This window comes from Sinocyclocheilus anshuiensis, unplaced genomic scaffold (genome assembly GCF_001515605.1).
Source record: "Sinocyclocheilus anshuiensis isolate Anshui unplaced genomic scaffold, SAMN03320099.WGS_v1.1 scaffold1096, whole genome shotgun sequence".
NCBI classification, from domain to species: Eukaryota; Metazoa; Chordata; class Actinopteri; order Cypriniformes; family Cyprinidae; genus Sinocyclocheilus; species Sinocyclocheilus anshuiensis.
This window is the reverse complement of record NW_015548251.1, coordinates 687,859-698,923: the sequence shown is the minus strand read 5'-3', so window position 1 is coordinate 698,923 and position 11,065 is coordinate 687,859. Positions and strand designations below refer to the sequence as shown.

At 36.6% G+C, this 11,065-nt stretch overlaps 1 long non-coding RNA gene across 3 annotated transcripts in view; it reads right to left on the bottom strand.

The window, feature by feature from the left end:
• LOC107655312 (uncharacterized) overlaps positions 1–10,386 on the bottom strand; it is a 48,691-nt gene extending 38,305 nt beyond the window's left edge. For 2 of the 3 annotated variants that reach the window (XR_001630422.1, XR_001630424.1), the window contains exons 1-2: positions 10,234–10,381; positions 8,751–8,919 (exon numbers count right to left, since the gene is read on the bottom strand). This is a non-coding gene — a long non-coding RNA (uncharacterized LOC107655312). Of the gene's footprint in view, positions 1–8,750; positions 8,920–10,233 lie in introns of all 3 variants that reach the window. The other variant, XR_001630423.1, reaches the window with a different exon arrangement.
• Positions 10,387–11,065: the final 679 nt, after the last annotated feature.

The following is an 11,065-nucleotide window of genomic DNA, read 5'->3' as shown; positions in this document are numbered from 1 at the left end:
TTATCATATTATAATGCTTGACTGCTTGACTGACTGATATTAAGAGTGTACTTTCAGATATTTAAAAAGCTGTACCATTTTACAAACATTATATATGTTTGTAAAATGGCATAACTTTATATATATATAGTATAGTATAGTATAGTATTTCAGTCTGGCGAGCCGCGACTCATCATGATTCTTAACTTGTAGCGATAGGCTACATGAGAGGACTCTCTTTTCATTATGTTCCCGCTTTAGCAAGTTAACTGAATAATGGAAATTCACTGTATTTTTTAATAAACCCGCGAATAAAATTGTGGTGGACTGAGTCACTGCTGGCTGAATTGGACAGGCGATTTTCACATGAAGCGTTGGCCTCGAGTGTGGCATGTGACGCAGCATTCAGTTGTGAGAAAAATGGCATCAGTCCTCTACTAAGCATGTACGCAAGCCTTAAGATTCACTCTCAGCTTGTGACAGCTGAAATGGATCGTGAAATGAGCGATCGCATCGCCAATCACTCTTGAGAAACTTAAAGATGAAGTAGGCTACGGAAGGACAAATAATCCAAAGCCTACTGTACTGCAGCTTGCACTCACACTGCCCGTTGGTTCAGCTACATGAGAAATACGTTTCTCAGTTATGAGGAGAATAAGAAACTGGCTCTGATCTAGCACATAGAGAACGATTTGACTGAAAATTTATCAGAAGAGATAAAAGAAAGATAGTGGTCATCTATGCAATTCAGAAAAAGAGGCGGCTTTTCTGCATTAGGTTTTTTTTTTTTTTACTCTTTGTACTGGAGTTATTGTTCATTCTAAATGTATTTTTTAATGTAGAATATGTGTTACATAAATACATGAAATGTAGAACATATGTGACCCTGGACCACAAAACCAGTAATAAGTGTCAATTTTTTGAAATTGAGATTTATACATCAATGAATAATAATGAACATGAATAAATAAGCTTTCCGTTGATGTATGGTTTGTTAGGATAGGACAATATTTGGCCGAGATACAACTATTTGAAAATCTGGAATCTGAGGGTGCAAAGAAATCAAGATATTGAGAAAATCACCTTTAAATTTGTCCGAATGAAGTCCTAAGCAATGCATAATACTAATCAAAAATGATGTTTTGATATATTTACGGTAGGAAATTTACAAAATATCTTCATGGAACATGATCTTTACGTAATATCCTAATGATTTTTGGCATAAAAGAAAAATTGATAATTTTGACCCATACAGTGTATTTTTGGTTATTGCTACAAATATACCCGTGCAACTTAAGACTGGTTTTGTGGTCCAGGGTCACGTATAAAAAAGTGCTCGTGGCTCGTCTGCCATTGGGTGCCCCCCCCACGCATAAAAGTGAAACTCCGCCTATCCAACCAATGGAGAAATCATAGGAAGTGATATAGCAACTTTGTCTTTGAAACATCGTCCTGACCTTTCTTTGGACACCTATTGGCACTTAAATGTGGCTGTGGGGAAGTTGCTATGACTTGATATTTCATATCCTCTCTCTTCGTATCTGGGACAAGGCCCAGGGAGGACAGGCCAGGAGCAAAGGACACCATGTCCCATGTTCCTCCAGGTGATTTATGACCAGGCGCAGTGCCCTCGTCCTGACCTCTTATTTGTGTCACCTGTGCAGGGACAGGCTCAGCTGAAAATGACAAAGCTCCTGTCCTGGGGTCATGACCTGCCTCAAAGACCCACATTCTGGAACTCATCACTGTTCTGGACAGCATCACTGAACAATAATCTCATAAAAATACCAATCAGTCCTTCCTTAATTGGCTATACTGGACAATAAACATTTCAAGTAGACACTGTTTTGATGGTTTCTTTTTTCACCTCTGTATGATGCATTTAAAATGACAGTTCAATATAAGTGTAAGATATGTTTTTATTGTAGCTTGCTTTCAGATAAGTCATTCACCAACGCAAAACCAATGGTAAGTAACATCAAATGCTAATAGTTTGCATATGACTTAAAATACGTGAATGGTGACATTACCTTATAAATTAGAACAGGGACCACAAAGGGGTGCAAGGTGTCCACAAAAAAAAGAAGAAGAAAAAAGGAAAACACTATAAAAAATATTTAGGATTATTAATAATGATATTTATAATATTTTTTACATAGTATAAACAGGTCTTACAAATACATGGCTGCCTTTATAACTTAGGAAGGGATCACTTTAACTCGAAGTTATAAGGTATCCAAGGTATAAGGTATCGTAATATTTGGGGTCAGAAATAAATAAAAAAAAATAAATAAAAAAAAACCTGACCAGCTTGTCTGTATGATATACAATATACATATCTTGTTACTTAGCATGACAAGCAACAATCATGAAGGCTTCTTTGGCACAGTGTGCACTAGGTAGGAGGGTCAGCTGACCGGTGTCAAAGTGTATTTTGAAAGATGGATCTATCCCACGATTTGCATTAAACTCACATTGTTTGCCCTATTAGTAAGTACTGATGACTTCCTGGTATGAAAACTCTGTGTCAAATTAGCACAATCAAACACTTGTTTTTGTATGATTAAATGCAACATAAACAGTCAAAATCTTGACTTGAATGACTCTGAAATGAACATCACACTGCTGTCCATCTCAAAAAGCTAATGAGGCTTCACAGTGCGATGCTATGGACTCATCCAAGTCACATCAAAACAGATGACATTGAACAAAGGATCTTAACTTCGACAGGTAAGTCATACCACTGACTCACCCATTTTAAAAAGGCATTCATTTCCCTAGCAACCACGCGGCAGATAGTGTTAGCGAGGGAGTTTGGAGCAGATGGCTCAGTAAATACCTTGCCATGTGTTCCTGGGGAGGAACTAGAATGTATCTCGAAAACAGACAGACAAAGAGAAGAGGGTAAACATGCACATTTTCAACACTGCTTATTACTCTTTTTCTTTTATATCTTAAAGGAACATTTACTCAGAGCTTGCTCAGTGCTCTCTGAAGACCACAACAGGCCAGTTTCACTGAACAGCAGATACCAGAACACCTTTTTATATCATCATATTTTAAAATAAGTAGTCTTAGAAGTCAGAGACATGTGAACAGTATTGTGAATTATCTACCCTAGTGTTTATTTACATTGTCCTACTGTATGTTACAGTGGATGATAATTCTTAAGCAATCAGGAACAACTAGACAATCCCTACAAAATTTACCATGGAAACCATTATTTTCTATAAAAGTACTATTACAGCTATTATTTATGATTAGGACTTTGGTTAGCCACTATTATCATTAAAATCCAGCAGCCCAGATATACAATATTCATGTATTATAATATGGAATATGGCAGAAAATATGGTTAACATGGTACATTTTTAGTGAAAGACAGCTCTCTTTTTCTCTACATATTAATTCCAAAGCTACCGAATAGCACAGAACAACAACTAGTACTACTACTACTAAATAAACACTCTATTAAATTATATACAGATATTACTCCACAAAGAAATAAAAGTTCCCATAAATATACTGTCCCAAAAGTAACAAAAAGTACTTGACTAATCAATAATTGTTCAATTATCTTTTAGATAAAGATATCATCTGTTTGATACTCTACAATGCATATGCACTTTTTGGAGACTTAAATCACATTTTTGCCAAATGCTTTGCTGTGAAAGCTATATTTCTGTTTGACAGTTTCTTATGCAGAGATATTAAAGGTCCATTCACACCAAGGACAATAAGTACAACGATAACTATAACCATAAAGTTTTAAAAAACACTAAATATACGAGAATAGGAAACGTCCACACCACAACTATGACAATAACTTCACAGAGGAACTATATCACTGGTTTTACTTTCAGAACAAATTCCTGGCCAATCAGAATACACCTGACTTTAAAAGGCTTGAGTATTTAAAGTGGCAAATGCATAATTGCACTGCACACTACTATAAACAGAAACTTATCATGCATTGGTGTGAATGCAAATACAGTTGTTTTTATACAGTAGTTATCTGTATAATTATCACTCTTGGTGTGACCAAGCCTTAATATATTCTTTAAATGCGGCTAAAATGTAATTTAATTTTTTGGGCCACATACAGTGGGTACGGAAAGTTGTCAATATGGGGTGCTGTGTGTACATTAATGAGGAAAAAAAATTAACAAATGATTTTAGCAAATGGCTGCAATATAACAAAGAGTGAAAAATGTAAGGGGGTCTGAATACTTTCCGTACCCACTGTACATAGTTTAACATGTTTTTATCGAGCACCATGATATTCCATGTAACACATTCGTCAAGGTTCTTAGGTTATTTGCCAGCACAGCCAAAACAAGCAAGCACTCACAGTGTTAATGTGACTGTCCTTAAAACAAAGTGTATTTCAACCGGCTGTTCGGTAAACAAGACTCTCTCCTCCCTCTGAGTTGCTTGTGCAGATGTGAGCGTGGACCGGACCAGCTGGCCTGGTGAGTCAGAGCGCTTTCTACAGCACACAGCTCCTGGATCCGCTCTCACACCAGCAGTGACCACAGACTGCAATTCAACAAAGACCTGCACAATCTGACCACGGCAACATGTGCACTTATGAATTTTCACAACTGCTCGAAAAGTGCTTGCATGGAACACATAATTCATTCTGAGAAGAACGTTTTCCTTGTTCTGGGCTGAGCTCCATGGTGTGCTTTTCTAGGAAAAAAAGAAAGAAAGAAAGAAAGAAAGTGGACTACAGGTTTACAGTAGTAGTTCACCCAAAAATGTAAAAATCTGAAAATTTACTGTCAGGCATTCCAAGATGTAGATGAATTTGTTTGTTCAACGGAACAGATTTAGCATAATTTAGCATTATATTAAGCATTAATAAATTCAAGCAGCTGATAAAAACAATAATCCACAACACGACTCCAATCCCTCACTTCTTGTGAAGTGAAAAACTGTTTGTAAGAAATAAATCCATTATTATGACTTTAAACTGCTCACCATAATATGACCCCATAATCCATACTAATGATTCCTCCAATGAAAAAATTCATCCCTTGTTGTCCTCTCACATTAAAATCCACAAACATGTTTGTTTAGAACTGTTTTGGACTGTTTTCACTTCACTGGAGAAAGCAATACTATGTGTAGAGGACATTTAGCCTGAAGCAAAAGTTTGAAGTAAAAAAAACATATTGATAGATTTTCACTTCACAAATGTTGATTGATGGACTGGAGTTGTGTGGATTTTCTTTTTTGGGTGAACTACTCATTTAAAGAATTATTAGTTATTTACTTAACCTCATGTTATTTAAAACATGCTATGCTGCATCCACCAAAGTTCACATCAAGATGCAAAAAATGCCACATGACAGTGAGTAAATAATGTAAATATCTCAAGCATGTATTTGCTTGCATTTTGGCGTCTCTGGTATTATTTAAGCACTTCAACCCTCTGCATATATTCTACAATGCCATGAATCTTGGATCCATTTTGTCTTCAAGAATCATCCATTAAAAAGCAAACCTCTGAAAAACGTAGGCTCTGCACATACAGAGTCATTCACCTTACTTATTTTGCAGCATTTGCTGCCGCCCGTATCCTGTCTGCTAATGTTCATCAGCAGGGCTGAGTTTCCTGCCCGTTTGTGTTCCCTGTTCAGAGTCCAGATGCTCCTCTCCTCTTCCATTGTCTAGGTATCATTCCTATGATGAATCAGATAAATGGGATGAGCAATAATTGCTTTGTGGGCATCATTACGCGAGAAACTGTGAAGAAGAGGTCGTAATTAGAGCAGACCCCAGAGCTCAGTAGACCTTGATCAATACCATTAAAAATGTGCACTTTCCTTAGCCTGCATTAGAGGAAAATCTAAACAGGGATTTCTTTTTGCTGTTAATGATTCTGAACTGCACCTCCATTACCACATATGAGAGAATGCTTTATTAACATAATCAAATCAGTTTCTCTTGCACATACCGATAATATGGAAAAAAGTGAAAATTCTCTGTGCAATTAAGAGCTTGTTATAATGACCTTGGCAATCTCAGGATCAACAATACATTTCTCATTTATTTCTCAAATACAGTCTCACTTAGCACACATTCATGCCCCTGAGCCATTGTGTACCAACAAAATGATTTATAATAGCAAACTACAATGGGAACAGGGTGTGCAGCCTACAACTAACTGTAGCCCAAAGTGAATGCTAATATTCATCAGTCATTAGCACAAAGCTATCTGACTCCCTCGGGTAAAATTACCACAGCCATCTTGGTCCATTTCCACTTCCTGTGACTTTAAAGGTCATCTTTAAGGAGAAAGAGATCTAAAACTTGTGTCACCTTTCTCGTAGGGAACATATGTTTGCAATTGTTTCTTAAGGACATGGGCCCTGCCAAAAGACAAGATGGCAGAAGGTTTGCGCTGAAAAATCGTAATGATCAGCTAGTGTAATTACAGAAATCTAAATTTGCATCTTGGGTTTTAATTCATTAAATCCATCTTTCCTACAAGCTCTTTAGTTTGCTCCATCTGCTTCCTAAACAAATGGCGGAAAAGACCGAGAGGCTGTTGGCTTATTTTTTCTGCAGCAAATTACGTGGATGCTAATGGCTACTGTATTGATTGTTATTGCAGCGCAGAAGGTCAAGGTTGCATGAAAATGTAATCGAAAGAACTTTTAATGGCACGAAGGAGCTAAATCGTGCTGCCAGAAACACAATTAAACACAATAAACAATTACCAGAAAGTCCATCTATACGTGTCACATCCTCTGGCTCCATTCTCAATATCTGTAGCAGCTTGAATGGCAGATTTAGCTGAGCCTCCACCGTGGATCGCTCCTCGGAACAAGTTCACAATTTTCTTCACGACTCGACAGTATGCTTGGGCGTTCGCTAATTTCACTATTGTGCGATTTGGCTCGCGTATCTGTGAAGTTTGATATTTTGGATGCTACTTGTGCAAAAGTGTGAAAAAGTCACAGCTTTCTGGGAGCTTCGTTCAGCTGCGTAAGATTAGCGACCTGTGATACTGCCACTAATGCTGAATTAGTTTGGAGTGCAACCGCAGATACTGTATCTGTCATTACTTAATCAACTTCAGTTCTAGCAGGCATAGCAATCAAACAACTCCGAGTTGTGTGCTACGGGGGCAGAGAGACATAACGCATGGCTGGATCCGCACTACTCTAATTTCCCTCCAGATAATGAGTTACATTCACTAATGTGATGTCAAAGGCATAGCCAGAGTTAATAGAATGATTGATAGGGCTCAGTAATAACTCGCTGCTGCAAAACAGACTCTCCAAAAAATACACTGAGCAATAATTAATCCACATTACTCAATGTATTGTGCCGAGGAATCTGCTATGTGTGCTTGAAACCTTTATCTCCTATTCTCTGAGAGCAGACATTGGGTGAAAAACAGATTTGAAATTGTTTACTCACCTCCTGACTAGGCAGCACTAACTCTATCAGCGATTATGAAACCAGGACTTTGCATCAAAATGCTGCAATGTTAGTGTAAATTGCATCATTACATTTGATTTTCTTTATGACACCAGTGCAAAACATTTGTTGTCAAAGACAATTTACCCAATATTTTTAGAACTCCCCATGAGGCCTACACATAACAGGTAAATAATGCATAAATTTGCAACATACAGCACAGGAAAATAAGACTTTAACCCCTTTCTCTCTTGTTCTTTCTCGTCACAAACAGCCTCATTTATTTCGGTGACCCTGCTGAACTCTGTCATTTCTCCGCAGAACCCTGAGAGCTCACTTTCGCAACTTCGGTAATGCCAGCAAAACTAAAATTGATTTTTTTTTAAATAGTAATATTAAAAAAAAAAAAAGAACCTAAAATTAAAACTGACAATATAAAAATAAAAGCTAATTGAAAATATTAATGAAAAATAATTATTATATAAATATGAATAAAATAACACTGATCCTGGCCATTCTTTTTCATATAATGAAAGTGAATGAGGACTGGGACTATAACAAATAAAAGCAATATAAAAGTGGTCATTATGCCTCCTGCACTATAATTTTATGTCTGATTTGTGAACAAATTGTTCATTTGAATGAACTGGTGGACACAGTTCACAATACTGGTCAGAATGATTCATTCACAAATAAAGTTCAAGTGCCTGACTCCATGATTCGGTTGCATCAGATTGCTGTAATGTTAGTGTAAATTGCATCATTACATTTGATTTTCTTTATGACACTGATGCAAAATGGTGCAAAGATGTGTTGTTATTTCTTTCCAAGTCAATTTACACAATAGTTTTTTGAACTCTCCATCAGGCCTGTTGAGAAAAGGTAAAGAGTGCATTCATTTGAAAAGCAAACTGCAGGAAAATAAGACTTTAACCCATTGCAGTCGACTTTCTTCTTTCCCATCACAAACAGCCCCATTTCTTTCTGTAACCTGCAGAACTCTGCCATTTCTCCACAGAGCCCTGAAAGCGCACGTCGCAATTTCATCAACAGCAGCTGAACGGCGCAGCAAAACTCCCTCATAGGTTAATCCCGATATCACACTTCACCACCAGTTCACTAAGCTGCTTAAAAGGACACATTATAACTATGACAATGACCTGCTAATGGTTTTACATTTCTCTGAAGCATCATGAGCTATCTTTGTCATTTTTATCTCATAATGAGATCTGTCAGTTGCGCAAGGGAGAAGGAGATCCAGCGGCCAAGGACGCTGATATTTCACCCGCCCAGGCAGAATAAATAATAGCCTGAAAAACGCAGGGGACAAAACAAACCTTGATCCCCTCCACTGCTCTGTTTTCGTAGCAGGCGACTGCTTGGTCTCCTCCCCAGGGTTCTGTGTCGCTATTAGCTGCTTTGCTGCTGTGGGACGCAACACTGGCCTGTGATGGATGACTGGCTGCTCCCATGGGCGTCTTCCAATACTTCCTCAAGCAAAGTCGCCTGAAGAAAATGGGACATCATTTGTCACTTTATCACTGTATTAAGGCCAAATTTTAATTTTCTTTCTTGTTGTGAAGAATTCTCCTCTCTTGCCCTCAAAGACCAATTTATGATATAGTGCTATCAAACTTGAAAACAGATGGTTGTGTCGGTTTTCATCTTCTTCAGAGGGGGAAGTTTATTGTGAAATGTCAGTTGCACATGTTACAGATCAGATGATCATATTCTGGTAAATCTGTTACACTGCACTTATAATGTCAAAAAATAAAAAACAAAAAACTTGAAAGCATGGGTCCAGATGTAGACTAAATGAAGCATTTGCATTTTTTTTGTAAGATATATCTGAGGAATCCGAGGAAGAATTGATGACTAACCAGAAGACGTGGGCAGTGGGTGCATCAACACTGAACCACTAAATGCAAATGAACAACAATAATAATAATAAAAAAAAGGTAGAATGATAACCATCAAAACTTAGTTTTAGAGCTTTAGTCATACTTTCTATTATTAAAGGCTTGGTTAGGCCAAAACCATTAAATTCATGGAATATTTAAATGGATAAAACAAAAGAATATTCTGTCATCGTTTACTTAAAAGTTAATTTCTAAAGGACGTTCTATAGGCTATAGCCATGGTTAGTATCATTAACTAACACTAAGACTATTAAAATAGTTGTGTTAATTTAAATAAATCTAAAATAAAATATTAATATTAGTTAGAAAAAATTAACAAAAATTAGAAATCTTTCATTGGCAACTAACTGAAATAAGTTTAAGTTGAAGCAAAAATGACAAACTGCAAATGAATAAAAAGCTATCATACGAGTTCAGAAGTTGTAGGAACCACATTTATGGTGCTAATTTTGTCATTTTGGAGCTTGGCTGCCCCGATCTTCATTACATTTTATTATATGGAAAAATAACTGCCTGGATATTCTTCAATTATTTATTTATTTCTTTTTGGACTACAAAAGTCAGTCAGTCATATGGGCTTTCTACAACATCAGGGTGAGTAATTGATTAGAGGATTTTAGGTAAAATATCCCGTTAACTATTCATCAAAAAAAAAAAAAAAATCATAAGATATGTTATTGTTGCATCCTACAGCAAAAGAAGTAAATGCTTTATTATCATGTTTTTATATTCTAGCAATAGCAGCCAGAAATGTTAATATTACCAGAAGATAATGTAGCAACTTTTTTGCATTATTTATGAGAGCAATATTTCTTGAGGAAAAGTTATCCTTGAATAACTTTTTCAAGATCCTCTGTAAAAAATAAAAAAATTTAAAAAAAATGATTAGGTCACTGCTCACCCTAAGGCCTCTTTGCATTATGCATTTCCTCTCCGGAGGACAAAATTCTGATAAATCATGAAACAAGATTCACACCTTTGAAAATCCTAAAGCAAAACGCCCAAAGCCTTTCACAGTCCGCATTTGGAAACAGCCCCTGCCAATTCTAATATCATTCAATCTCTGGACCAACTGTTTCCAGCCCGAGAGTATCAATGTCTGACACGCTAATCCAATGACTGCAGTCTCTATTACTTTCAATTAGCTCTGACAGCTCAGGGCTTATTCTATACTGGGCACGTGCGTTCGCTCTGTCGCGAGGGCAAGGCACTTGGAATTCTTTTTGTTGTTGCTGTTTTCATTTTTTATTTCTGAGGTGAAACAGACGTGGCTTTAGTGACCTGGCTCATGCATCATGAGCGGGAGTAGCGTTTGATAGCAGTCGTGAACTGAAGATGAGTGTTTGTTTATCACTGCAGCCATTTTAAGCACATGCACGCACATACATGAGCAAGGTCACCCTCAGACACATGGCCTTGTTCTCTGCAAAGATTCAGTCCTATCAAGTGCACTAAACATGTGAATAGTTTTTGTTTACCTGGTATTATAAACAACATACATTGGGGTCAAAAGGTCAGTCACCACATTGAAAATCTGGGATTTTTCATTAAAATAAAAAGACATAAATTGATATGTACATTTGATTGAATGCAACCTTGAAGAACTTTCAAAAATATAAAAATCTTACAACCTCAGACTTTTGAACAGTGGTATATATATATACATATATATATACATATATATATATACATATATATATACATATATATATATACATATATATATACATATA